This window comes from Manacus candei, unplaced genomic scaffold, assembly GCF_025592945.1.
Source record: "Manacus candei isolate 608988 ecotype Guabito, Panama unplaced genomic scaffold, ASM2559294v1 h1tg000050l, whole genome shotgun sequence".
Lineage (NCBI taxonomy): Eukaryota > Metazoa > Chordata > Aves > Passeriformes > Pipridae > Manacus > Manacus candei.
Window position 1 is genome coordinate 12798305 of NW_026138098.1, and position 27976 is coordinate 12826280.

A 27976-nucleotide genomic window follows, 5' to 3' on the forward strand; every position below is an offset into this window, starting at 1 on the left:
TGCTTTGTTTCTTGTAGTGTTACTTTATTTCTGATAGTGTTCCTGGGTACTTGCATGGGTAAGGAGAGCTTTGGGGCTGATGTCCTGTTTAGCAATAATCAAGATCCTTTGTAGGCAGCAAAACTATCATTGCCTGGGGTGAAAATAAAAGCTGTGCTTTGACGAGGTCCTGAACTTTGGGGGAAAATGTTGATTTTGGGGCTGGAGCTTGTGTTTGGAGATGGGCTGTGGTTAGAATATCAAGTGAATCCTCACAACCAGTGTTAAGGATGTACACAGCTGACTCTGCTGTGTCCTGGAAAATAACATTGAGTCTTTTTGCCATGATAAATTAGGAAAAGAAGGGTTCCTGATCTGAGGTATCTTGAAAAGCTCTAGTTTCATCATTGCTCCCCTTTATGTTTCCTTTCTGGTATTTGGAAACCTGAAGTCTCTAGCATGTTTTGTAAGCTAGATCAGTTATGGCCTTCTGGCCTTTCTGGTGAAAAATGTGACCATTTTTACAGTCAATCCTGATTTCTGTTTGCTCTGTGGCTGGAAGACAAGAGAGGGATGTTCTTAAGCTTCCTTTTGTGCCCATCTTCACTTCTTATTGGGCTGAAGTGCCAGGCCTGCCAGTGCCTCTGCTGTGAAGAGCGTGTCAGCATCTTCTCTGTGTCTGATGTACCTGCTAAAGAGGCACAGCTCCCTAGTCACAAACATTTGTTGTCAGCATGCGAATCGTGGCCAAAACTGTTTCTTTCTTTCTCTTCTTTTTCTTTTCGCCCCAGTTCTGTTTTCATGTATATGTTGTTCTGGGTCTCCTGGCCTTTCCTGGTAGGTTTGAAAAGTTCCCATCAAGCGTGGAGTTATCAATGGGGTTAGTGTGTTGGACAGGAAATGATGTCTCAATCAGGGAGTGAGTCCTGAAAGGTCCCATTGATAAGTGCAAGGGGGCCTAGCCAGTGGAAAACTCTTGCTTGCATAACGCTTCTCCCCCCACGAGAAAATACGACAAGAAAGTAACAAAATTCCCTTCCTTAACCCTTTTCCCTCCCAGGGATCTCTCTCAGGGCCAACACTGCATGAGCAGTGACAGCCCTCTGCAACAGCCTCTTTAGCTCTTGCAGCATGAGGCGCTCAGTTACAGAAACTGAGGTCTTCACTTAAGGTTTCCATGGCCTTGTTTCTGTGAGCATATCACTGTGTCGATCTGTGCCTCAGTTTCCCACCTCTAGGATGTAGACAAGTCCCTGTGTGCTCAGGCTGTCATAATGTGCTTTTGAACTCCCAGAAGTGATAGGTGATTCCCCCCCCTTTTCTCCTGTTACTTTTTCTGGATTTTTGTTTATGTCTGAACATCTCTTCGGTGATGCAAAGGAAACTGCTTTGAGTCTTGAATACCAACTTGTGTCTACAGCTCTAACGAAGCCTGCAAATAGAGTTGGAAAAGGAAATGAATGCTAGGGCCCTTGGGGTAACCCTTGCATTTTGGGAAACTTATGGCTTGATCTTCAGTGATTCTTGCTCAAATGCAAATTTGCTGCAGGTCAGAGGATAACTTGTGCTTTCCAGGTTTTTGGAGGAACCTCGAACTTCACTGGTTGAACCTGGGTTTGGCAGCCTGATAACCATAAGTGATAATGTGACCTTAGCATAATCAATATACTTTGACAATGTCCCCCATGTGGCCCTTGCAGCAGAAAATTAAGTAAATGCTTAGGGAGTAATGCTCAGCCAATTCACGGGAATCGCTCATGTCCAAAACAACTGGAATCCACAGGTCTCTGCCAACTCCACTTGCCCTGCTGTGTCAACGACAGAGGTGCACTTCAGGACTTCCAAAGCGTGCATGTGTCTCATTTGCTCTTGACTGGAACTGGAGGAATAAGGGCTGGCCTGTAGCAACTTAATCAGGGCTGAAATGCCTTGTGTTGACAGTGACACTGGATAGGACCCATGGGGAAACCCAGGGGGCTGCCCAGGAGCAAGGGAGTAATACAGATAATTAATTTCACTACTTCATTTTCATGTTTCTTTAAAAAAGAGCCCACCCTTCCCCAAACGGCTGTGGGAAGTGGCTCAGTGGTTTTGAGAGCTCTAGCATTGCTTGATGCTGAGCTTTTTGAAATACTTCCTTGAAAATTCTCTTAGGCACTGCAGGCAGTAACAGGCTGCTGTGTCCCAAAGATTCAAATCTCAGAAGTGTTTGGTTGTGCTATTTCAGCACCACATATGCTTGAATTAGGAGTCAGGTTGTTTTTAAGATGAGGAATAAGGCAGTGTGACTGGACATACCATGGGATTTGTTTGCCCCACAAAGATGTGAGAAGTACAACAAAGAGAACCTAAAGCAACAAGCCAAGTGTCAGCCCTGTGCTGCTTCAGTGAGGCTGGATATCTGTAAATACATGTTTTAAATTAAATCAGGGCATTCTCACATCCTTTAATTGTGCAACCAAGTCACATCTGCTCCTGAGCATGGGTCAAATGATGGCAGCAGAATACACATGGGTGCCAATGTTTCAGTAAATAGGATTGAAAAGATTGAGTTAGCTCTGCATCAATGAAAGCATCACTATAAATTGCTTGCCAAGTCCAGTTATCTGTTGTTTTTCACCCTGGGGAGACATTTGCACCTGAGCACCATGTGGGGTCAAAGCTACCTCCTAATGTGATATTTTAAATGCCTCTTTCTTGCGCTTGCCTGCAGTGCAGAACAGAGGAGCGTGAGGAGAGCGATGTAAACATCGCCTGTTGGTAGTGCTGACCCTCGAGACAGGCTGGTGGCTCGCTGAGACACGTTCCCTGGATGCTGTTTGAGGTCTCCCATCATTGCTGATGGATTTTCTGGTGATGGTTGCAGAATGCTGTCCTGAGGTGATAGTTCAGCAATGCTCCTGTTGTCCCTGAAGGAGCTGAGAAAGGACACTGTTTTATTGGGATAGCAGAGAAAACTCCTGGCATTTCCACCATGCAATAAAAGACATCTATAGATGTAAGACCCATATTGTTCTTGCTGTACAGTGCTTTTGGAGGCTGTTAGCAGGGTAGGGATTTGCATTTGAGTGTGCACATAAATAATTACCCAAAACAGAAGGTGGAAAAGTGCAGGGATGCAGCCAGCTCACTGCCATGGCTGTGCTTGCCCATGAAAAGCAACCACAAAATTTGCAGGTGGCAAGTATGAAGGGTGGGTCTTTCCCCACTCCCCATATCACCCTCCCAGTTGCTCAGTAGCACCTTGGGGTTTTATAGCTATTATGACCCCAGCTGGGTGGTGCCCCCCCACTAAGAAACCTTCTCCTCAGCAAAAGGAGCAGAAAAATTGGACAGAACTTCAGTTCCTCGTGTCTTAGCTTCAATCAACAGCAGCTCATCTGCTGCATTTTATTCAGTGACTCCAAATGTTGTGGTGTGACTTCATGCCTGTGTTACTGAGTGCCTCCAGTCAGAGTATGAACAGGACCAGCACCTCAGCAGAGGGACCAAACCCTACATTCCATAAGGATGGCTGGCTCTCTGTGTGCAGAGCTGGGGGAGGATCCTTTCTCACAATAGTGAAATACAGCTTTCTCCAAGGGAAAACACTGGGGCTTATGCAGCATGCCATAGTCCCACATTGTGTTCCTGGTTGAGCAAGAGGCAAATGACATCCCTGCCGGAGCCTCAGCAGGAATGTTAGGTGGGCAGATCGAAGTTTCTCCACACAATGACCCACACAGATGTTTTGGCTTCAAGGAGATATCTGAAAAGTCACAATTTTGAAAAGACAAATAAACAAAGCTCCATTCAAGCACTGGCTTTGTGTGTTAGCACAAAATTATCTGCCTAATGTGGTCTGCTGATCTAAGCAGGTTTTCTTCAAAGTGGCCCAGAAAGAGAACCTCACTAGCAGCCAATTAGAACACTAAAAAAATAAAGAATATCAAGAATTTTATTAGGAAGAGGAAAGAGATGTAAGTTGTCTTCAGGGTGATGATAAAACATGAAGAGCTTCTTGTTATTGCTAGGGTCATCCTGATTGTGGTGCTATGATGGAGTAACTGAACATTGAAGATGGCATTAAACAAAAATGGTACTATAAAAAATGGTAATTGCAGTCTCTATATCTCCTTTTCTTACTCATACTGGAGTCCATCTGAATGCTGCTGCTATTGATCCTTCTGTTACATGCTCTTCTGTACCAACATCCCTTTGCTGTTACTCCAAGATGTATCAAATAGTGTAATGTCCACTCTCATTCCCAGTTAGGTGGTTGTAACTGTGCTACATGCCTGAGTGCCCTGGGTGTCACCGGGTCACTATGATTTGAAGCAGGACCTGGTGGCTTTGGAATACAGGCTTTCTGGTGCAGAGCAAAGGGGAAATCAGTACAGGGTATCTGCAGGGTAGGTGCCTGATGCAATTCTGATGGAACTGTGTATATTCACTGTCATTAGTTAATTTGGATTAATTGCCCAAGTGGAGACCTACAACCCTAATTCTAGTGGTCCAGTGGAGTCTAACTCAGTAATGACTGTTTTTGAAGGACCTGTAATATTTTATGTTGTAATGTTCACACTTCTAGCTCTGCAGGAGTGGTGAATGGACAAGCTCAAGCATGCACTAAATTTATCAGTGGTGAAGAGTATAGGTAAGAATGCAATGGGGCAAATGTGCTCCTGCATTTGCAAATGCTGACTCCTAACCCTCAACCCACCAGGCCTTTTTAGCAGGATGAGTGGAGTCACTGCCTGGTTTTCCCAGCCATCCACGGGGTCACTCTGTGATGTGTGACACTCTCTTCCATAGATGCCACCCTGCACATGGCTCCTGGCTGACACTGTGGGAAGGGAAGGGAAGGAGGGCTGGTGTTGTGACTCTGTGCATGATGCAGCTTGCCCCTCTCACAGCGTGGGAGGTTTGCGTTAAAAGGATTCCCAGGGAGTGTTTCTGTTGGGCTACATGTGTGCATCTGAGGGTGCATAAGGAAACAGGCAGGAAAGCTGGAGGAGAAAGTGGGGTTGAATAGGGCAGGGGATGAGGTAGGGAGGAACAGTATGGCAGAGGGTTGCTGCATTATGCTGTGATACAAGTTCACAGTGAAATACACTCCTCTGCCTGCCCCATGTTCAGGTCTGGCCTAGAAAGTGATATTGTGGCTTGTGGTAGCTTAACCAGCTCCTCAGGGTGGGACAGCAGCAAGGCAAGAACAGAGGTGATATACACACCACTATGTCTCAGTGATCTGAGGATGCAATAGAAGTACCCTCTTCTAATGATAGGGAATGGATTTTGCTATCAAAGGATGGAAGTTTTTCTTTTCTCTGGAAGCTGCTGAGGGGCAGAGGTGAGTCTCCCAGTGGTGCCATCATAATTTCTCACTATACAGAGAAAGTTTTTTAATACCAGAAACACCCAAAAGAGTCTTACGTGTTCTGGACAAAGTGGTAATGGAGTTCTGGTTGGGTGGTTGTCCTGACCCCACTGTGAAATGGGAATCTCTCAAAGCTGTGTCTCAAAGTTGTGTCCTCCATTCCCTTCCTTCTCATGACCAGGGTCTAGCACTGCAGTGTGGCATCAGTGACTGTGATGGATGCTGTTTGGGTCATCACACCACATGAACATTTTTCCATACAATGTGCTGATATTCTCCTGGATGTCGACAAGTACTTCTTTCCCTGGCATTCATATCCTGTGTGTGGAATCAGTAGTATTTAAACATTTCACCACACAATCAAGAAGCTTTCTCCTTATTTAACACAGATTAAACGCTAACTCACTTCTAGGGTCTTAGAGGAGCACAACATCGAGTGGCAGGCTGTTTTAAAGATTAATTTTTCCTGCCATCGTTGTGTTGTCTTTGTGTGCTGTGCTACCACAACCTCAGTTGTTACAGAGGGACTGCACAGTTAATGATCTGCTCTGACTACCGAAGGGAATTCATCCTCTACACTGATTTCTTGCCTTTTGCAGCCTCTGAGCAAAAGTTCAGCACTGGCAGATCTTTGTTAGCATTCAATTTGTAGCTCTTCTTTAGGCATGCTCCTTATCCTAGAAGTAAAACAAAGTTTAATTAAGCTCCAGGCTTTATATGTAGTTAGACAAATGAGTAGCAGCGGGTTGCTGTTTTTTTTTATTTGCATTTGTTTTTTGGTTTTTTTGGAGTGTTTTTTAGAAATATTGGGAGCAGTGCCTGGACAGTGTGTGAGCCATGGTGGGCAGTGGAAATTGCTTTGGAAATTGCTGCCCCTCAGGATGCTAGGGCTTGGGTTTTAGTCTGCACCCTTTGATGAGGCTTGGATTGCACATTCAGTGCCCTGTGAATCTCGCCAGCCAGAGGAGAGTGTGAAGTCCATCTCCAAGGTGTGTGATCATGCTGGGACGGCAATGACTAATGAGTGTTCATAAAGCAGTTTCCCTGAGAGCCCCAATCTCTACAACAGTGGCTGTGGAAACTGTCCTGGTTAGCAGCACCCAGCAATCGGAGTGGAGCTTTCCCTGACAGAGTTACAGATACAGTCAGGAAAATCTCAGAAATGAGTTGCAGAGCTCTGCAATGGTGAGCTCTCACTGCTTATAAAGAGTGAGGTGTGTTTTGTGGAAGGTGTATGGACTTTACGAGTATGAGAGAAGCCTGTTCTAAAGGCTATCTGCCCTAAGCTTGCGTAAGATTTGGAAAAGGTTTGTGAAGGTTCAGCTGTGATGCCAGTTCTTGGTTCAGCTTCCCTCTCCAGTTCGAAGCTGATGGCTGAAAAGTGATGCCACTTGACCAGATGCACATGTATTCATGCAGTAGTATTTTTAGACTGAAAAGGCCTCTGTGGGTATTATTTGCAAGCTAAACCAAATTGCTTTATGTGCTTTTTGCGTGCATGCACTTTTTATGAACTACCTAGAAAGAGTTTAACTTGGGTGGGTTTGTCCAACCCAAGAATCTCAAGGGAGTGCTGCAGAACTGTAATGGATAGCAGATTTCTCAGCAGAGGAATTTACTGCGTCTGGAGTAGTAACCTGATTTATAAAGGATTAAAACCATTCTGTTGGGAAACAGGAAGGTTACCTTATGCTCTAATATCGGATACTCTGCATCTACCAATTGAACTACACAAGCTTGTTACCTTCAAGAGCCTTCATGATCCTTGCAGAATATTGAACTCCACTTACAGACCTCTAGCAGGCACAGAAAAGAGTGAAATTGGTCAAAAGGGCTATTTCCTGGAATTATTCCCTGCTTTCTAGAGGTTTGGTTTGTGTAAGTTGTTCTTGTTATCAGTACCTACACTCCCCACCTATCGCTGACCTGGAGGCTGGGAGGATGGTAGGGACTCTGTGGTGTGGGAAGGTCTCTCCTGGATACAGCCACAGAGAGGAAAAGCAACAAGTTTTTCCAAATGAACTGAGATGATTTACTTCAGCTGAGGAGGATTCAGACCTATTTTCATAGCTGTTGGTTACTTTATGTGTTAAAAATCAAATGTATCAGGAGCATTAGTTCCTGCAAGGTTATAGAGCTAATGGAAATCTAAAAACATGCCTGAAATTGCCAAAAATTATAAACCATGATGGAAAATTTTGGTATTGGGCCCAGACCTGCTGGTTTTGTGCCTGGGCAGTATCTCATATAAGGGATTATGCAGAATAATGATAAAATTGGGCTAAAAGCTTTTTTTCATCAGAGCGTGTCAAGGCTCAACGTATACCTCCCGTGTTATCCCTCCTCCATCTCCATTATTCTGGTATTGGAAGCTCTCGTCATATCCCACTAGGTCTCCACAGCAGGATTTAAAGCTCAGCCTTGGGAGCAGCCCACTTGTTTGTTAACCTTGTTCCAGGTTTTGTTTGCTGGAACAATAAAACATGGGGGAGCAGTTTGGCTGTAGCACTGGCCCCAGCCAAAGCTACAGCTCTGGGGCTGCTGGCCTCACACAGGCAGCAAATTCCCCAAGTGCCGCTTTATTAGCATATTTCCTCTTTTCAGAGATCAAGATCAGCCTTTTTATTTTTTTTCTGGAATATCTGTGAGAAAGTTAAATTCCTTGGCTGGATTTTTCCGTGGCCTTTCTTCCCCGAAACACTGAAGCCCTGAAAGTTCAGGCATGACAGTTCCACCCTCTCCGCTACGTTGCCACTCTCCCCTAATCGTGCTCAGCTTTTAATTATTTATACTGCAGGAAAATCGCATGGGGTTCACACCCCCAGCCCTGAAACACAATTCTGCTTTTGTGCAGGGAATACAATCCTTCACTTTCATTAAGTGTGCGGAGACCAAGATGAGAAGTGCCTGTTGTGTTCGCATCCCTTGGCTCACGATGAGAAGAACTAGTTGTTTTCACAAACGTCCTAAATAGCCCTGCAAGGGTTATGTGGAGTTTATTTACATTATTGCATTTAAGTGCAAATAGAAAATCGCCCAGACATAATGGAAAGTTTATGCAGGGCTCTGTCAGGGCTCTTTTCCCTGTCACCTCACCCCTCCTGGCTTTCTGCTCCTACAGACTCAGATGTGGGAAGCCCATGTCTGGAAGGAGCCAGTAGCTCTTGGTCCTGTCACACCAGGGTTTGTCTACAGGACGCAGAAAAGCATCAACTGGCACCTCTTCCACTGTGGACTGTGCACAGTCCTGCCTGCCACAGGGAAGGCTTGTGATCAGGCTCACCTGAGACTGATTTATGAGCACTGGGTGCTATTTGCTTCTTTGCTGTAGCACCTGAATCCTTTTCATCATCAGCTTACTGTGTGTGAATTTGCGAGTTTGTTTTCCCCTTATTCCCTTCCTGCTTGCCTCAAGTCTAAGCACGGTTCTCCTTTTCTGCAGCCAGAGAGGTTTCATGTCTCGTGCAAATGCAAGAATTCCCACTGCAGAACCATCTTCTGCAATTTCCACTTCCCCTCCTTCAGGGGAAGCATCGAAGTGGAGTGGTCAGGGCAGCAAAACCCACAGAGGAACCACAGTGCTGAGCAGATGCTTTATGTAGTCATGCAAAAAGCAAGAACAGTGATGCTCTGGGGGAAGCTCAGTATCCTGCACGCTCATTCCTGGGTGTCCAGTTTGAACAGCCTTCAGCTAAACTGAGGGCTTTTCTCTCCACCTTTTGTTTTCTATTTCAAAGGAGAGGTCTAGTCTGTAGGATCTGTGCAGGAAAGGGAGGACTCGAACTCTTAAAGCATGTCAGATCCCTTGGCACTGCCCTGGCTGGCAACCCGCTGACTCCACCCCTGTCACTGAGCATTTACCCACACAGGTGCCCATAACTGAAGTTTTTTGAAGCTACCCCATTTCCTTGCAGGGTTAGTGTTTGCTCTTCCCTGTCCGTGCCCAGGAGAAGCATGGCAGAGTTGACAGTCTCTTGGTATGTCTGTGAGAGGAGGGTGCCCTGGGAGCAGTCCACAAGCATTCCTGGGTCCAAACCCCAGGATATTTATTTTGGGTAGTAGCTGCAGTTATGTAGCAGCTCACGGTTCAGGCCTGCAGCTGTTCCTGATGGTGCATGTGTGTCCTTGGATATGGGAATTGTTCAAGTGCATTGGAACCCCGTGAGGGTGCAAAGTCAGCAGAGCAGGGAGTTCCAGTCCAGTGAGGAGGTTCACACTTCAGAGTGGAGCAAGTTGTTAATAAGTTCTTGATGGCGGGAGCTGCGAACAAGCTCTCAAAGGGCTAAGCAGAGACTCAGAAAAGCACCCTAGTGTGTTTAAGATAATTTCTGTAATTCTGCAGTACAAACAGAATTGAAGCTGTTCATGGGGCATCAGTGTTGGTGCAGAGATGCCTCTGATTCACAAGGTCATTGAAGGGCAGATTCTAATCGATTCAGCGGTGCTTTTGCAAACTGAGGTAACATCAGAGCTGTGTGCCTGGGTCTTCATGCATTTGTTTTTTTAGAGCTGTGTTAAGAAAACCAGTGAGACTTGCTGAGCTGCTACTTCAGCCAGGTGTTTTGAGAGAGGTGAAGGACAAACTACAAACACACTGAGAGAGAGAGGGGAAAATGCCAAATGGGAAGAAATTAGAAAGCAAACTAGAAAAGGACTAAGTAAAATGATAATAGGGAAAAATTCTTTCCAAGGACTAAGGTGAGTTTAATGATCAAAGTTTTGTCTTACAGGGAATACATCTTATCCACCTGGAGCAAAAAATTATTTTGCAGGCTTTTCTTTTTATCTGTCTAATCTCTGGCTTTAACAGCCCAGTAAGGTGGCATGTTTGGGCCTCTCTGTGGTCTGGGCATCTTTGAAATTCAAGTTCAGGCTTGTTCTGATCACTACAGTGATGTGCTGCTTCTGTTTGAACAAAACTGGCACGTGTCTTCCTGGTGAAGAAAATGTGTTGTGGGATGGCACATGGCAAACACCTGCATCCTTGCAAAAAGTTCTGGTTATCTGGTAGGTTTTGTGTGTCGGTGACTTTTAGTGCAGCTTTGCAAAAACCTCTGTACCCATGTGTGATGCCTGTTGTGTTGCTATGCTGAGGGTTAGAGGGTGCTGGTTAGTTACACGTAAGGGTAAGATTTAGCATTTGGTGCTTCAGAAGGTGGCAGAGATTCCTTTGCCATTGGGATCTGGGAATAAGGCAGATGGAGTGATAAAGGGTAGTGTGATCCATGAAGGTGGTCCCTAGTTACCCTTATGTAAAGGGAAAAGTTTGCAAAAGGTGTTTCCAGGGTGGAGAGAAGTCTTACAAAGTTTCAGATTCATTATGGGCGTGGGACAGCCTTGGATTATACATGAGGGTGCTGTGGGCTGTAGGAGCACTGGGGCTGTCAGTTCCTGCCTGTTGTTAGGAAACCTCGTGCTGAATCCTGTTCCACTCTTAGGTCAAAATATATTTCATTGCCTTAGTGTGGAAATGTTTTTTGTGTAATTAGGAGCTGGGAGTCTGCGGTGTGGAAGAAGGAGTGGGGAACTTCTGGTGTGGCAGGAAGGTTATCTGGAAATATATACACCCATAAAATGGGGGCTATAATCAGCCCTCCTGGAGAAAGTTTATTCATTAATGTTTGTAAAATGCTTTGAAGTCTTTGGCTGGGAGTCTTTTTAACAGAGCCAAATGTTAGCTGTATTACAGTAGCTAAGCCAGACCTTAATGACCATGTTCCCTTTCCTCCCCCCGAGCCCCCAGCCATTTCTGACAGGGTTTGGTGAAGAAGTGAAGCATCAGCAGAGCGTCCAAAGAGAAGTGAAGTGCTCAGCAGAAATATAAATAGTGCTTTTCTTTCTTGAGATTATGTCCTGGTCCCATGGACTCGTGTGGTCAGGAATGGAATTTGTAGAAGGGATGAGGAGTTTATTTCCAGGCTTGTACCATGTTACTGCAGTTGGTAACTGTTTAGGGTTCCCTTAGTTGGTACTCGCTGGTGTCCTTTGGGTGTTTAAAGTCATCCCAGCTTATCTCCACGGGAAGCCACCAGGGTGAGACTGGCACGCTGGAATGGGAGGGAGACCTGGCTGTTGATGGAGCACATGGTGAGCAGGGGAAGGACTTTGCTGGGGTGAAACAAGGAGGCCTCAGAGAAGGACACAGGGGAGAGCTGCTTTGATGGGCTGCTCATCAGCGGCTGCCCGTAAATGCCCCTTGCTCCACGTCTCTCCATTTCTTACAACACTGCCTATCCCCTGTTAATAACAGAATAGCATTTGCCTTTTGTTTTTTCTTGACTTTTGGTGTCAGGAGGTGAGACTTGGTGATGACACTGGTGGCAGCAAGGGTCATTTTTTTTTTTTCATGTGAAGGAAATAGAGTGGGTTCTGTTCATGCTGTGTTCCCCAGAGTACCTGTGGATGAGATTCCAGCACAGAGGTAAGCAGGTAAATGAATGTCAGGAGTCATGGTGTAAGGACATGTCCCAAAGAATGAGTTACTGTTCAAAAACTGTTGTCTGGGCTTGCACCCATTTGCTCTGGGTGGTAATTAGGAACAGCTGATTAGCATGACCTGGTTTGTCATGAGTTTGGACATAGCCTATAACTTCCACAGCATGGCTTGTGACATATTCATTCCCTGGCCTCACACAGGGTTAGGCTGGGATGGCTTCTTGCCTTGGGGACTGCATTGCTAATCATTGCCTGAAGATTTGAGGTACCCACACATGCCTTGGTATGGGGGAGGCTGCTCTGCGCTGGCATGGTGGGTCTCAACTGGGAGAGAAAGGCAGAGCATGCTGTGTGGTATACACCCTGTAGCGAGGATGCTGGAAAGGTGCTGAGGCAAAGCAGAGAAGGGCCAGCATCTTCCCCAGAAACCTGATGTTTCTAATGATCCGTCGTCCTTCGAAAGCACCCTCTGATTGTGGTGCTCGCAGCCAAAGACCGACCCAGCCCTTGCCTCTAATCTCGTCTTTCCTCTTACAGTCCAGTCCCTGGAAAGACGCAGCTCTCCAAGAAGACATTCCAGGGGGGTTTAATCACTGCACTCACTCGCTCCAGCCCTGCTGCGCTTGTGGTCTAAGCACCTGCTGTTTCATTTAATTAGCAACAAATGGGAGCGTGGGTTGGGGGGAAGAGGGAGCAGCACCCTGGTGAAGTATTTGCTGCGATGTAATGTATTTTATTTCGGGGTCGGAATGGAGGCCATGAGGAACATTTTCCAGAGGGCTCCATAAACCACCTCTGTTCACAGGGTGATTATTTGAGGAGGGAGGGGAGTGTGGATTTAAATCGGTGCCGCTAATTTCTGCAAACAACCACATTATTTTTAATTCATACTCCAGACTCCCTCCACCCATGGCTTGATGTTGGGAACTGTGAATTTTCCACATCATAACAAAGTCCCTCTATAAAAGAGAGCCCTTTAAATATATTTTTAAAAATTGATTTCAAATACATCAGGCTCTCAAGTAAGTCAATATTCAGAATGGAAAACTAACCCTTTCCTTCCCTCGTGTTAATTTGTTTGTATTTCAGTAGCACATACCAGCTTTGAACAGAGGTACATCTCTCTGGTGTTAGGGGCTAGAAAAGGCATGAGAAGCCACAAGCCTTGATTGAATATAGTTGAAAGACATAATCCCTTTGTTCATCGTGATTAATTAAGCTTGAGAGCTCTCTCGAGATAAATGCGTTACATTGCCAGCAGCATTTTACCTGTGTAGGGAAGGGAGATGGGGCAACTGGAAAGGGAGACTTCAGCATTGTGTCACTTGTGCTGGACACTGGCTGTGTCCCTGCCTTTGGGAGATCAGCAACCAGAGCTTGGTGCAGGGAAGTTTACAGTCACTGCTTCCATGTGCTCCAGCCCGCCAGCACGGGGGGCTGTTTTTCTCCATGGGGGTGGCGAGTGTTGTCTCATACTTCTGCTGGTGCAAACTGTAGTTCCTAGTCTAAAGGCACATAATGTATATTGGCCTTCTGTCTAATTTTCTTAGGGTGGTTTCTTGGACATGAGCTGCAAGAAAGAACACTGTATTTTTTTCCCTGCCCTGACTAAAGCAGAAGAGCTGGGTTTTAGAGATTTGTGCTTTGGATTCTCTGTTCTGAAAGAGCATTCATCTCCCATGGATTTTGAGAGGATAAATTAATATGTGACTGTCAAGTATCCAGATGCAGTGGTGACTGCAGTCGTGTCGAAACTGAGACTGATCATTTTGTTCTCACGTGGAGTTTTAGCTTCAGTCCTGGGAATTGGGTTCTGATCCAAGGATGGTAAAAGTTAACAGAAAATTCTCATCTTGTGAGATTGTCATAATCTTGAACACCAGAAATAGGGAAATTCTTGCTGTATGTCCATCCTACAGGTGGTCAGTATTAGAATAGAGTATTTCAGTTGAAAGGGACATACAATGACAATGTAATGGAGCTGCCTGAGCACTTTGGGCTAACCAAAAGTTAAAGCAAGTTAATGGCATTGTTAATGGCCTCTTAAATACTGAGGAACTTGGGGCATACCTACAACTCCTAGGTAGTCAGTTCCAGTGTTTGATCACCTCTCTATTAAAGAATATAAACCAGTTTGTAGTTTGCTGCAAACTACCTAATCCTTGTATACTCACTGCTGTGAGTGAGCTCTGTGCTCACTGACACCATAATAGCTCCTGGAGACTTACCAGTTAGGAGATAAATGTAAGAGGTTTCCCTGGGAAGGGAATTTGGTTGTGCCTGAAAATCCAGTGGCATCATGAAGAAAAGTTGCCTTTGCGTGAAGTGCCAAGGCATGGAAAAGGGGGCCTCTGCATCCCAGAAATCACTGATTTTGCAGAAATTGGCTCTTTCTCTTGCTTTTTGGAGTATTTTCATTGTTTTTTCATCTGCTTGCAGGCACACAGGGCACCTACATGTGTCCTGGAACTGTCACACTCCTGCAAATCAGCATTCTGCTGAGAATCAACCCCATAAGCCCCCAGCAGTATCTTTTCCTCATCTTAGTTTTTCCTTCTTTCTCTATGTTCCTATCTGATGATAGAAATAGGTTCTTTCTGCATGGTTCAAATATGGAAGCAATACCTCGAGGGACACATTCAGAGTCAGAATATAAAGTCTGGAGTTCTTTTTCTACCTTTGACATTTGAGAGATGCTTTTAAGTAGATGAGATACTATTACAGTGTCAGCCCATCTGTCAGCAGGAGCATTGATGTATGAATCCTATTCCTTTGCTCAGTTTTAACAGAAAGGCAAGTGAAGCTGTCTGGTGGTTTGCCTTGCTGCATGCCTCAGTATGGCTGAGAAGGGAAATTTGTTTTCATTTTCAAGGCTCTGTTGTGCTTGCAGTGTTTAATGCTGTTCCACATCCAGGCAAGGGGATCGCCTTCTGAAGCTGCACTTGCAATTCAATTCCTCTTGTAATGGAGAACAGCCCCTTTGCCTGCCCCTTCACCTGCTGGCACTTGCTTTCGAAACATGAGCATCTTCCTCCAGCTTCAAATCCTTCTCCAGGTTGATACTAATCTGCAAGGTTCAAAGCAGGGGTGAGATTTCAAAGTTTCCTTAGCCACATTGGATCTGCATTCAGGCTGTGTTGAAAGCCTGTGTGTTGAAGCACATATAATCACATCTCTGCACCTGTTCGGGTGGAGAAAACTTCTTATGAGTTTTATTTCTGTCGTTCTTAAGCCACTCTCATTTTTTTTCCATTTCTGGCCAGTGTGATGTTCTCCTGCATCTGACCTCAAGGAGAGACATGCACCAGCCCCAGATGAAGGGCTAGAAACAATTGTCTGCACCTGGAGGAAGAAAATAGGTTATTTGTGTGTATGTGTGTGTCTGGTAGTGCAATTTATTTGTTCAGTTACTTGAGCCAAGGTTTCCCCCCAAAGGAAGCCCTAATTAAGCATGATAACTTTCCATCTGAGTTGCTGGCAAAGAGCAGCTTGCTGTGCTGGCCATGGGAGTGTAGCTGCTGCCCTCCCATGCCTTTTCTCTCTGTGTTTGATAATGAAGAAAGGTTAGCAGGAGCTGTGCTTTCATGAGGCTGATGTCTTGCTTTCTGATGGAAAACAGACCATTCTGTGCTCTGAAATTTTTCTAACTCTCAGTAAGGTGATACGTGGAACCTAATTTTTGAAGTTGCTTGCGTCCTGGTAGAAAGCAATTGATGTGTCTTTCCTCCTTCCACCTCCTTCTCTTTTCAATTCTTTCTTGTTTTGGTGGGGGTTTTTGTTTGTTTGTTTGGGTTTTTTTGTTTGCGTTTTGTTTATTTGTTTTTTAAAATTTATTTAATAAAACTTTTAGTGCTAGGTTGTGCAGATGGCAGGTGCAGTGGCAGCTCTCTAGACCTGATCGCTTACAGCCATAACGCTGAGGTGTTTAAAGGCAGATCAGACAAAGAACCCTACAGAGAACACAAGAACTGCGTGACCTTACAAAACCAGCAGCCAGGTCTGATACTGCAATGCCATCACACAGCTTGACTGCTGCTCATAAGGGAATTTCAGGGCCTGGATGTGGCCTGAATCTCTTTGATGCAAGTTACTCTCTTCCTGGATGTTTTCTGTCCAACACCATTATCATGTGATTTTAGGAAAAGTCTGTGAAATGTTAATTCCCCACCTGAGCCAGGGGCTAGGGCAGAAGAGAGCTGTGTGGTACCTGCAGCTTGTTGGTTAGACTTGGACTTTCCAACACATTTTGTGAGGATGTTTCCACAATCTGGGCATCCTTCTGATGTCTCTTTATTGTGGCTTTGTGTGGTGGAGAGTAGGACAGAATAGACAAGAGCAAATCCACAGGGAGGATCAGAAATAGCCCTGGATGCCTGCACAGTGCCCAGCAGGGCACAAATGACTGTCATGCTTGTTTGCCCTGTCTATCTGCCCCATCCAGCTTCTAAACCTTATAACAAGATGTGGAAAGGCATAGAAATCTGCATCCTCAATGTTCTTGTCCTGGATGGACATCAGCCTGACCATCAAAGCAGTTTCTTTGCCTCAGAAATGTTTGGGAAGGAGCTGCTGGATGGGATGAGTTGTTGTGGCTGTCGATTTCTTGCAGCTTGCTTTCCCCAGCTCCCTTTCCTTGCATCACCCAAGCATATCTTGCATCATATAACCGGTGTGTATCGTTCAGCTGGCCACAGTGGGTTACATGTGTGGCCAGGCAGGCTGGAGAACACTTGTGTTTTCATTTTACAACCGAGTACGTGCCTAGTTATGTACAAACTGTTTCTGGCACTGCACTGCTCCTCCTGTTATTGGAAGAGCATCTGCCAGAGGAGAACAGGCTTGGATGCTCACTGGCAAGGTGGACACGTAGCTAACTGCCTATGGAGAAATGGGTGCTGGTGTTCAACCCATGTGGCTCTGCAGTTCCCCTTGCCTTAAAGCTCAGGAAGCTGCTGCCCTGACAGGGACGGGCACAGCAGACCTGGCTTTCAAGGCAGCCCTGTGCTGCCTGTGGTAGGTAACAGTGTACTGGGTACCTCTTGCACCTGGTACTGCTGACTGTGGTCTCACTGTCAGGTCTTGCAAATGCCACCAGGCAGGGATACAGGCTGGAAACCTCCTGATGGGAGGATGGAGCTGGAAGGAGTGCCTTTCCTCCTGGATACAAGCATCTGATTCCATGTGCTATTTGTCCCTCACAACTTGTAGCAGTTTTATCATTTGCAAGTTTGGAAAAGTCACAGCCCCAACAGTATTTCTTGACAATGTGCCTGCACCACTTAAAAGCTACTGAGATTTAAAAAGACCAAAATAACCCCCTCTGTTGTCAAAGACCTCCATCAATGCTTTTAATACCCTGCCAAATATTACATGTGATTAGTTGGTATAATCCACAGAATACCATCTGGTCCACAAGCGACGTGTCCGGAGATGGATGATTATTATCTGAATGAAAATCCTGGAGTAACACTGGAGCATGTGGAGTGTAACACGGAGGCCCTGTAAACACTTGGAGTGCCCACCCAGCACTGAGCAACACACGTGCAGCCGCCGTGGCCACCGGCCAAACCAGTCTACTTTCCCAGGGTTTGCTTTCATTCTCAATTAAATTAACAAAGCTCCTCAGGCAGACTTGTACTTACAAAAATAAGGTTCCAGTCCCAGTCTCCCTTCTTAGGGTTCTGGGTCGTGTTTGTCCTGCAGGATGTGTTGTCCCTCCTTCCAGTGCAGTCTTGTGTCATGGTTTGGTCCATCTACAAGGCCCTTTGGGACAGCTGTGCAGGGCCCCTGGGATCCTCCTTCTGGCATGGGCTTTTTGAACTCAGACGATACCCAAATTCCCCTTTCATTTTTAAAGGGAGAATGTTGTCCATGCTGCATGTTGGGGCAGGGATTGGAAGGAGCTGTCATGGGTTTGAATGTGCAGCAAAGGTGTCTATGTTGTGTGGTTGTGCTAATAATGGGACATCTCATTAAAACAGCTTTTCTGATACCTGTGGACTTTGCCTCCCCTGCCTAGAAATAAATCTACAGAGAAAAACCAGTCTCTGAGATGCCATTGCAGTAGGCACTGGTAAGGACAGATTGTTGCAAGCCTAGGTTTGTTCTTATATTGTATTCTAGCATGTAAATACTTTTCTTCCTGCATTGCAAGCCCAACTGAGCAACCAATGCTTGAAGTCTGTCCTTCCTATACACGGAACACCTTTGCTGTCCCTACGTGCCAGATGAGCATCCTGGGGAGATGCCAGCGTGGCACCCAAGGCAGGGCAGTGCCTGAGCTGAAGGGTCCATGGCAGCTGGGGCTGGCAGCTGGCTCTGAACTGTTGGAAACTGCCTGTCCTGCTTGCTTACCTCCCTGGAGGCCTGGAGCAAGGTATCTGTTACATGTGCAGCTCTTTCTGCCTGCTCAGGTGGTGGGATTTGTTGTCTGTACTCCTTTCTAAATCCGTCCAAAGACGAGATACACATGTGTTTGGAACCAGATACTAAGCCAAAACATCTCGGGGTTTGGAGGTAGGGAGAGAGGGAGAAAAGAAGACAAAGCAGTCTCCTCCCAGCATGGAGTTAAAACCTGTGGTTGTGTTGTGCTTGGCACAGTTTCTTCATTGTACTGAGCTGGGCAGTTGCTCTCCCCTTCTCCCCAGAGCTACAAGAAGTGTCCTATGGAGATGAGTAGATACCATTTCAGATGGAGTTTCTGAAGTAAAATGTGCCATTGTGTTCAGAGCTATTGTTTCTGTTTTCAATATTGAAGTTACTCATGGTTTCCAGGGGACAATATATCAAGCAGAGCTAACAGGCTGTAGAGAAGATGTAGATTATGAAAACAGGATTAAGTTTCATACATTTGGAGCTAAAATCTCATCTCTGTCATAGCAGTGTAAGCAGGGGAGAGTCTTGCAGACTCGCAAAACTCTACCAATTTAAGTAAGGGCGTGTTTTTAACAAGGTTTAGTTAAAACCATGGTCACCACTGTGTGAGCAACAGATGACTCTCTAAGGATATATTCTATGGGTGCAAGTTCAATGGCCGTCCAGTGTATAAATCAGGTTTCAGAGCATGTGCCAGACTTTGCACTGGTTCAAACAAAATCAGTTTACAAAGATGGGATCTGGCTAGCTGAGTAGTCCCTGCCTAAAACACTGATGAAATAAACTTATGAGAGAGGAGTAAGGAAAGACAGAAGAGGGCACTGCATGACAGATGTGGTTTTCCAGCCCTTAACACCCCCATTACTTTTGGGGGCTGCCTGAACCCAGGAGGAGTCATACTGGCACACAAGGGGATCCTTAAATGAAGAACCCTCAAGATTCCATCTTGTTGTGGAGCACATCAGGAGTTTTATTCCCTGGATAATCTGAACAAAACAGAGGCAAAACCAAACCAGCTTATACATCATGCTGACAATATGTGGTGTTTTGTTTTTGTGAACAGCAAGGGTGCAATTACTAGCAGCACCCTGCTAATGGCCTTATGCTGCTTTTAGGATGCTCCCTCCAGCACCCTGCTTGCAGCTCCAACGCAGTGTTTGACACTGCTGCCAAGTGTTTCTGAAGGATGAGAGGGTTTGAAGCCCCACAGCCTCCCACCAACCCATCCAGCCTTTGTGCTGGGCTGAGCTGCTCCTGCTTGCTCCAGTTCAGGGCAGAATTTAGGTACTTGCAGCCTTTGCAACGTGAGGCCTTTGGAGTGGCTCAGTAAGGTTAGTCCATGCATAAACCCTAAAATCTCACTATGGCTACGCTGTATTTCAGTCATTGGCTTGAAAGGCTTGAAATTTAAAGAAAGATGGAAGGTAAATATTTTTTAAAATTCCCGGGTGATGTAGGGAGTGGTGATGAATGGAAGTGACCTTGGTGCTTTGCTCCCTTTCAGTGAAGCTCTTGGAGCTGCCATTGTGCTTAAAACTGGAACTTCTGCTCTGACAGTGCTGTCAGATGCAGTTCTGTTGCTGTCTGAAGGCCAGAGCTTAGTCCCACTCCCCTTGGTGTCCAAGGGCAATTGGCATTATTGGTGCAGTGTCTGTCACTGGAGCATGTTGGTCTCTTGATGCTTATTTGCAGTCTGAAGGAACACGTAAAGCCTGTGGTTTTTGTATGGGTAAAAAGTTGTGGGATGTAAGGAAAGATGCTCTTCTGTTGATGTTAGCTCTTCTTCCCAGTCAGGATTTTTACTGTGACCTGCAGCGAGCCTTTTAAGACATGCCCAGGTCGTGCAACCTGAGCACCTGGGCTGGCTCTGGATGTGCCAGCTCTGGCAAAAAAAATGGCAAAATGCTTGCACCCCATCACAAAATTATGAGCCTTTCTCAGAGGCCTTTCTCAGAGGCTGAATGACCTGATGGGGCATGGCATCAACGTGGCTCTGACATCTGTCTGCACGACCCTGCGGTGCCACATAACTGCAGCATTCATCTCTCTGTGCCTCTCTAAAACAGGCATTGTGGTATGGCCTTACTTCCCAGGGATGCTGTTGGGACAAATCCACTGTAGATACCAGAGCAACAGGGGACATATAATCACCATGGTCAGATGGAGAAGTATGAAGTAGCCTTTGTCCAAGCATCTTCCAGTGTGGTTAAGTTGGATGAGGCCAGTCTAATTAGCGCTGAGGAAAGAAAATGCTTCTGGCAGGAGACTTCAATAGCTGCTCTGTGAAAGGACAGTGTGGGCTTTCTGAGAAGCTCTTCAGAGATGCACCAAGTGCCTCTATCATCCCAGACCAGCACCTCCGAATGTTTTGGCAGTCTGTGTTAGCCACAAATGTTGGGCTCATTCTGTGGAGCCTTTAGAGAAAGCTGCATTTCTCTATGAAAAATACCAAATGTCTCAGCTGGGAAACAGCATTCCCTGTTTTGATGGATTTGTGTTGGGGAAAGATCCCCAGACTCTGCTCCCCACTTCTTTTCCCCTAGCTGTATTAGTTGGATATTGAGAGATTTGTAAGATTTCCAAGATTTCTGGTGGAAATTTTCAGACCTGAGAAAGGCCTTTTCCCTTTGGGGATTACACCATGCTGTAAATGTCTGTTCTCTTTATTTTATATGCATTTTCCTGCTTTTGTTTGACTTTCTCACGGGTCGCACTTTATTTAATTCAGAACATATCCTATAATGCTGTAATTGTCAGGCCTGTCAGCCAGTTATATGGATGATTTTTGCTGTAATTTTTTTCCCTTCAAAATAAAAGGAAAGCAGTTGCTGCTGCTTCTCAGGGATTGAGTTAATGCACTGCTCTTGCATGCTGGGGCATCATGTAACATCAGAAGAGAGCCAGTATCACTGACTGACTGATATAATTATTCCTGTTGCCTTGTGGAACCCGTTACTGCTTTAGGAAGAGATGAAGTTGCACCTCCTTCTGCTGTGGAAGATGTCAGTTATACATGTGAGTGACTAAACAGATGGGCTGTAATCTTCCATGTCCTCACCAAAAGATCTTCAAGTCTTTTGCAAAGTTTTGCTAGTTGATATTATGCTCAGGAATAGCTCTGCTCTGGCCAGTTTTGAAGGGGTGGGAGTTAAGCAGACCTCCTGCTGTCTTGTGTCTGTGAGAGTGGATTGGTTTGTTGTTCCTTTGAAAGGGTGAAACAGAAGAGGAATAAAAAGGTCAGTGTGATGCCCATTCTAGAGGAAATTCTCTAACAACTGTATCCTGAGAAGGGATCTGCCCCAAGGGCAGCAGGTTCAATCCCTGTCATACCTGTCCTTCTGTCATTGATCTCAGCAGGTATGGTCCTGAACTGGAGTAAATCAGGTCCTTCCACTCACATCATAGATGTTCCACTGATTAACCTTAGCAGAAAACCCATCCTGAAATCAAACCATTGAAGAAGTGATCTTTCTCTAGACCGGTAAATAGAAGGTGAATCTGTGGAGATGGGCTCTCATATTCTCCACTCTCTTGCTTGTTTTCACCTGCTGATATTTAACTGATGATACATTACTTAATAGCATGAGATCCATTTTCTGGAAAATGGCTTAAGTGAAAGACCCCCTTGAATGCTATAGTTAACCAGGGGAATATGCTACAGATGGACAAACCACAAATGAGAGGATATGCAGATCTGAAACCCCCTGATAATACTACTTCTATTTCTTTCTGTCCCGCTGGTTTTAGATGAGTACAGTTTCTCTGAATTCAGTCTCTGACTCCTGCTCTGAGGCATCTTTGATGCAGAGCAGGATCTCTTTTTAAATCTCATGCCACCTACCTGAGATCTGTCTCAGGTTTTACAGGTGTAAAAGCAGAGACAGGACCAGAGATTTATCCATGGGAAAGCTCTGGCAGATGACAGAATTCAAATCAATTCTGGCCATCCTTTTCTTGCAGATCACATGGTTTATAATTCAAAATATAGCTGATGATGCTGTAACCATCACTTCTGTCAGTGAGCAGCACAGCTGGTTTTCAGCTTCAAAATGAAAGGAAATTGCTGCAGCTCCTCAGGGTTTTAATTAATAACTCCCATTCTGGTATCTTACTTTCCCTTCTCATTTAAACTTTCATCATCTGCCTTAGGGACTTTCAGCCTTTTCTGATTTGCAGATGCCCTTAACCCCTCCTGCTGAGGGTGTGAGTTCCATCATCACTAGTTTCAGATCCCTGTAGTATCTTTGCTTTTCTTCCAGTTTCTTTGATAGACTCTTAAAGTGTGCACACAACCCCATACGTATACAGATGCCTCCTCTCCTCTTCCTCATCTCCCGTTGGCTGTGGCCCTTTCTTCCAGCTTAGGACTCTGAGCTCAGATCAGCCTTGTGAGAAGGGATCCCCGGGAGCTGGGGTCACCATGTGCCTGATGCCTGACTGGCCGCATGTACTTTACTTTTCAAGTCCAGCAGTGGCTAAATTAAAGTTATTGTCAGCTTGCCTCATTTCAAATGAAAAATGCATTTTCTGATGAGCACTTGGAAAAAGAGAAGCTAATATGGCTTTCAGTACAGGAAGAGTTGTAGTCTTGGGACCACTTGAGTGACCAAGAATAAAGTGGCAAACTCACTCGATTTTCTGGGGACACCTTTCAAAAAAATCTGCTGCTCTTGGTTTCTTGATTTTCATTCGCTGTTTCTCTGGGACACAAATAAATTAGACACTGGAAAGGCAGCGAGGCCTCATCTCTCTCTGCAGAAGGTCAGAGTCCATCATTTTGCAATGGTGGATATTGTTTTGCTGGCCAAAGTAAGTGATTTGGGTGAAAGTCATCCTCAGGGTCTTTGTGTATTAAAATAAATCTCCCATGATTGCAGTGGTGACCTCCTGTGGAGCTTTGATTTTATCTGTGCACATGGCAAACCTACATCTACTTGAAAAGGAGCCAGAAAGGTATCCACACTGTTGAGAGATTATGTGGGTGTCCTCATTTGCTCATGTTAAGAGGTATTGAGAACTTCACTCTTCTGACTGTAGGAGTTAAAACTGCTGCAAGGAAGGAAGGGGAGGAACTAACAGCCCAGCAGGGACCCAGCTAGAGTCTGTGGTGTAAGGCATACATGGAAGTCAGGTAACTGTCTCAGTGGATTAATTTCAGGGAGTTGGATTTGGCTACAAACTTCCAAAACCTCAAGACCAAATGAGGAACAAAGTTCCTGCTGGCAAATGCCACAGGGTCAAGCCATTGAGTAGTTTATATGTTCATGTCCCCTGCACTGGTTCGTTTGTAGCGGAGTAAAAGCCTCTGCTGCTAAAGAGAAGTCACCCTTAGTGTCAGGTGTTGTAAGTCCTTATATCTACAACATAAAGAAATGCTGTTTTATGGAAATTTAATAAGTAAATAATTATCAAGGAGATGCTTGGCTTCTTATCCTCAGAGATGCTACTCGTAGCATCCCAAAGGGTGGTTGTCACTCTTTGTTTAGACTTTTAACCAGGTGTTACCATTACAAGGCTGACGGGGTGGAATCCTATTTTCACAGCAGAACTGATGTGAAGTGACCACAGGTGCCACCAGCTGGCAGTCGCTGGGCCCAAACACTTCTTATGAGCAGGAGCGTCCCTTTCTTCCCAGCGTATTGGCATTGTTGGGGAGGTGGCCTGCAGCAGGAGGGATGAGAAGGAAGATGCACAGGGAAGTGGCTGAGTTGATCCCCTGAAATCTTCCTATTTCGTTTGTGCAAGTCCAGTAATGTCATGATTATGGGCAAATAGAAAGGAGTGGAGAGGGCCAGTGCTCTGAGTCTGCTCTCATTTTAATAAGCAGCAACTCATGTGAGTAATTCCCTTGATTTTTAATTGATTACCTGCACCAATCATTTGCTGACCGCTGTAAAAAAGTCATAATCTGGACCACAAGGTTTATAGCAGGTCTTCTAAATGAGTTTAGTTCAGAAGCAAGAAGGAAACTGCTTGGAGCAGAAGACAGGACTCTGTGCAGGACTTAAGTAGGAAAGCTGTTGGCAAACTCAGAGAAGCTCAGAGATAAAGCCTGGAGAGGTGATTTTCATGGTGAGTTATTTGTGGACAGGCATCTGTTGTGTCAGAAGCAGGAGTGGGATGTGTTTGTTCAGCCTGACTCCAGACATGCTGGCTGAATGTATGGGAAGCTCACTTCCCGGTTTCCATATACCCTCCCTGTTTCCAAACGGATCCTCCACCCTGTGATACAGGGACATGGTAACAGGTTTCTTTCCTGCTCTTCACACCAGTCATGCAATTGGAGGCTCCTCCATGGTGAGATTCACATATTAACAGTTGTAAACAGATGAACTGAGCTCCTCCAGGTTTGCCAAAATGCATTTTCTTGCCTGCCCAAAGCCAGGTACAACCCTAATTCAGTCTTTTGGAACTCTGCATCCAGTCTTCTGTTTGCCTTCATGCTGGGATGGTTTTACTCCAGGTGACAGAACTATTCTCATTCAGCAGACTTTGTCTCTAAGTTTACTGTCATATATCAAAGATGCGAGCAACAACTTGTGGAAACTGCCCATATCTAAGCAGAATAACCTAGGGTGTTAAGTGAAGGGGTTTTTTTCATCAATCATATGTGTATTTGCAATAATAACAAGAATAATTTCCTTTAATGGAAAAACATTTGTCACAGACAAAAGAGTTCTTGACTTTCAAATGCTCTGCAGACATTTAATTAAGTGAACTGAAAATCTGTTTATTAGTCTTTGTGTTATAATCATAAGAACTAATCTGAGTGGACATTGGCTCAGGACCCCCATCACTTCTGGAGATTTGGGATATTTCATTCAGGTCCATTGATCTGTTTTTTGGGTTTTTCCCCCGAATCCATCTCTTCCTCGTCTTCCACTTTGAATCCTTCTCTGTGGGTGGGAGGATACAGAATCCTTTCCTAGGATTTTAGCTCTAAATTTCATTGGCTTTGAATGCCAGAACTGGGTGCAGGGAAGTGCTGAGGAAGGCTCTGTGCTTCTGATGCGTTTCATTTGGCTGTAACATCCTGAAGGGTTTCTAGCATGATAGAATTGAGGGGCAGCCATTGCATTCCAGTCTGTGTGGCAGGTTCTCCATGCTGTTCATACTCATCTGTATGGACGTTGCCATACCAGGAATGTTTTTTGAGGCGTTTATGAGGACAGTTGGGCAGAGAGGCAAGGGCATTATTGCTGGGCTGCTGTTACATCCTTGCTCGGGTTCTTTTAGGTCTGTTGTGTTTCCCATGTCTTCCCAGAGATTCAGCCAGTAGTTTCCTCCTGAACGTCCTGCGCAGCTGCCCATCAACAGCCTGTTTCCCTGTGCAGCACAAATTCCAGACCCAACTCATTGGTCCGGAGACCAATCTACAAGCCAGCAGCAAGTGGTCTGTGGTCAGGGATTTGGACAGGGACCATCACACTGCTCCATGGATGCCCAACCTCACCCTTTTCCATGGGTGCCCAGCCTTGTGTGGATTTTTAAAGGAGCAGCAACTTTATGCCTCACCTTCAGTTTTGCACAAACATGTACATGTTTCCCACTGGGATATTGCCTCATATGTTGAAGAAGATGAGAAATCTTCTATACTTCCTGGGGACTTTTCATTGGGACAGGCTGTGTCCCCGTGAATTGTGTTGATGGCCTCCTTAGTGCCTCTGTCTCCCCCAGCTCCCTGCCATCCAGACCCTCCCAATGGGGGCGAGAGCTGGGGTGGAAAGTGTAGTCTAGGCAAGTTTAGCCAAACTCTTCCAGCTGCAGTTTATTGTATCTATTTTGCTGATATCCACCCTTTAGATAAATAGCACTCAGTTATACATGTTGTGAGTCTCTTGATGTGGTTAAAAAGGCTTGTATTAGCCAAGCTAATCTAACTCCAAGAATAACCATGGGAATTTGACTGTATCGGTTCCAGCTTGAATCAGTCACCCTGTAGTAAAGTGAGAATTGCCTTCCTGGCTAAAAGTGTAACAACAGTGAAACTTCAAGTCAGTTGGTGGGGATTCCCTCCCCCTCCTTTTTTTTTTTTTCCTTCTTTGAACAAAACTCCTGCCCGTGCCTGACCTCAGACACCCAGAGCTCTACCTACAAGAAAACAAAATTTCCCATTTTCAATAAAAAACATGTCTCTGTAGGCAGAAAAGTGAGTTAGCTAGCAATCCGCAAAGCTATGGTCTATTTATTTACCAGGCTGACTCCCTGATGGGGAAACATGTGGGATCTTTTAACTACTTCTCCCGCACAGATGTTTCTTCTGCTCCTGAGTTTGCTCTTGATCTTTGGTTTGCTGTGCCATATGGTGAAAACTCTGGAGATGTCCTGTGCGGTGCAAGAGGAAAAGGATTCTGTGTGCTTAAAACAAAAACAGTAAAAAATAATAATAAAAAAAAATTCTGGCTGCTTTTTCCCCAAGTTAGCAAAAAAATATTTTTAGAAGGAAATCTGTCGAGCTAGCAAAACCACTGTTAGCTCGCACATCCTCGCTGTTGGACATATAGCACTGATGAGATTAAATGCTGGTTGATGAGCATCCCTCCACCTCACCCAGCTTTTGCTGCCACTTTGGGTATTTCTGTTGACCTGTAGATCCAGTTCAGGTGAGGAGATAGGGGTTCTGCAAGGGCAAGTAAGATGACTGCTTGCTTTTCTTTCCTTACCTTCTTCAGAGGCCACAGGGGCTGTGGACTGTGCATTGAAAGACATCTCTCCTGGTCTGTTGGGAAGGAGCCCCAGGGCTGGGGGGAGCTTTGGAGTTACCCCTGTCCAAGGGAGCTGGGGCTTCTGTGTAGGGAGGGGGCATAGGGCATTGCATCATACATCTGACACGTGGGAGAAGTGAAATAGAATGTCAAAATTTGGGTACTTATCTTGGTAGCACCATGTGCTAAATGAGAACAAAAGATTGCAGAGGGTGAATAGGGGGGGCAGTTTTCAGGGCTGGAGTTGGTGTCTTTTGGGCAGGTCCATGAAAATGCCATTGTAGCAGGTGCATCTGCAGTCTGAGGTTGTGCCTGGCCTTTCAGCTGGTCCCTCAGTGGCACTAGTCCCTCCAGTCTCATCACCCAAAAAGATATTGTAGGGCTCATTTAGGAATGTCAGATCAGTATGCAGCTTTCCTAGGTTTGTTTCCCTAGGAAGTCACTGGTGGTCAGCTGTCTGCTCCAGCATGCACACTAGGTAATAGCCATCAATACCCCTTTGAGCTCCTCAGGTTGAAAGCTGGCTGCAGCTCTGCAGTAAAACAGGATCCTGAGCCTGGACAGCTCTTAGGGGTACGTTAGAAACAGGTGGTTGTGATGGGCTGGGTTTGGAAGGTGGTAGTGCAAGATCTTAGCTGATGTGGGCGAAACTCTGGCTCAGGTGCTCCATAACCATGTGCTGAAGGGTGCTTGTCATGGGCTGAGAGCACACTCACCTTGAGCTGTGCTTTCTGGCTATTCGTGGGGCTGCTGTTCTCTGGGATGCTCCGCTCTCTGAGGCCTCTCTCCCTGCTATCTTTTCTCTGTTGCTGTCCTCCATGTAGGGACTGCAGTGGAAGATATTCCTCAAAATTCCATCTCTGTCTCCCTGGGAAAACAGGAGTGCTCTTTCATGCTGGACCAAGGCAATGGGCAGTGTCTTGCCAGAAGAGCAGAGCAGGTGTTTTATTAAATACACTTTAATCTGGTTGCTTGAACAGCATTTTTAGTTGGGCGGGTGGTCTGTCACATGGTCAGGTAAAACCTGTGTCTCCACCAGCACAGGCAGTCTGTGGATAGTGACAAGGCATGTGTTTTGTAACAAAGAATGGGAGCCTAATTTTAGAACAGCAGCAAGGCCAGG

The 27976-nt window shown here is 45.5% G+C and overlaps 1 protein-coding gene across 3 annotated transcripts in view; it reads left to right on the forward strand.

Moving 5' to 3' along the window:
* SH3PXD2A (SH3 and PX domains 2A) overlaps positions 1 to 27976 on the forward strand; it is a 258461-nt gene that overhangs the window by 44092 nt on the left and 186393 nt on the right. The gene's annotated exons all lie outside the window — the stretch shown is intronic.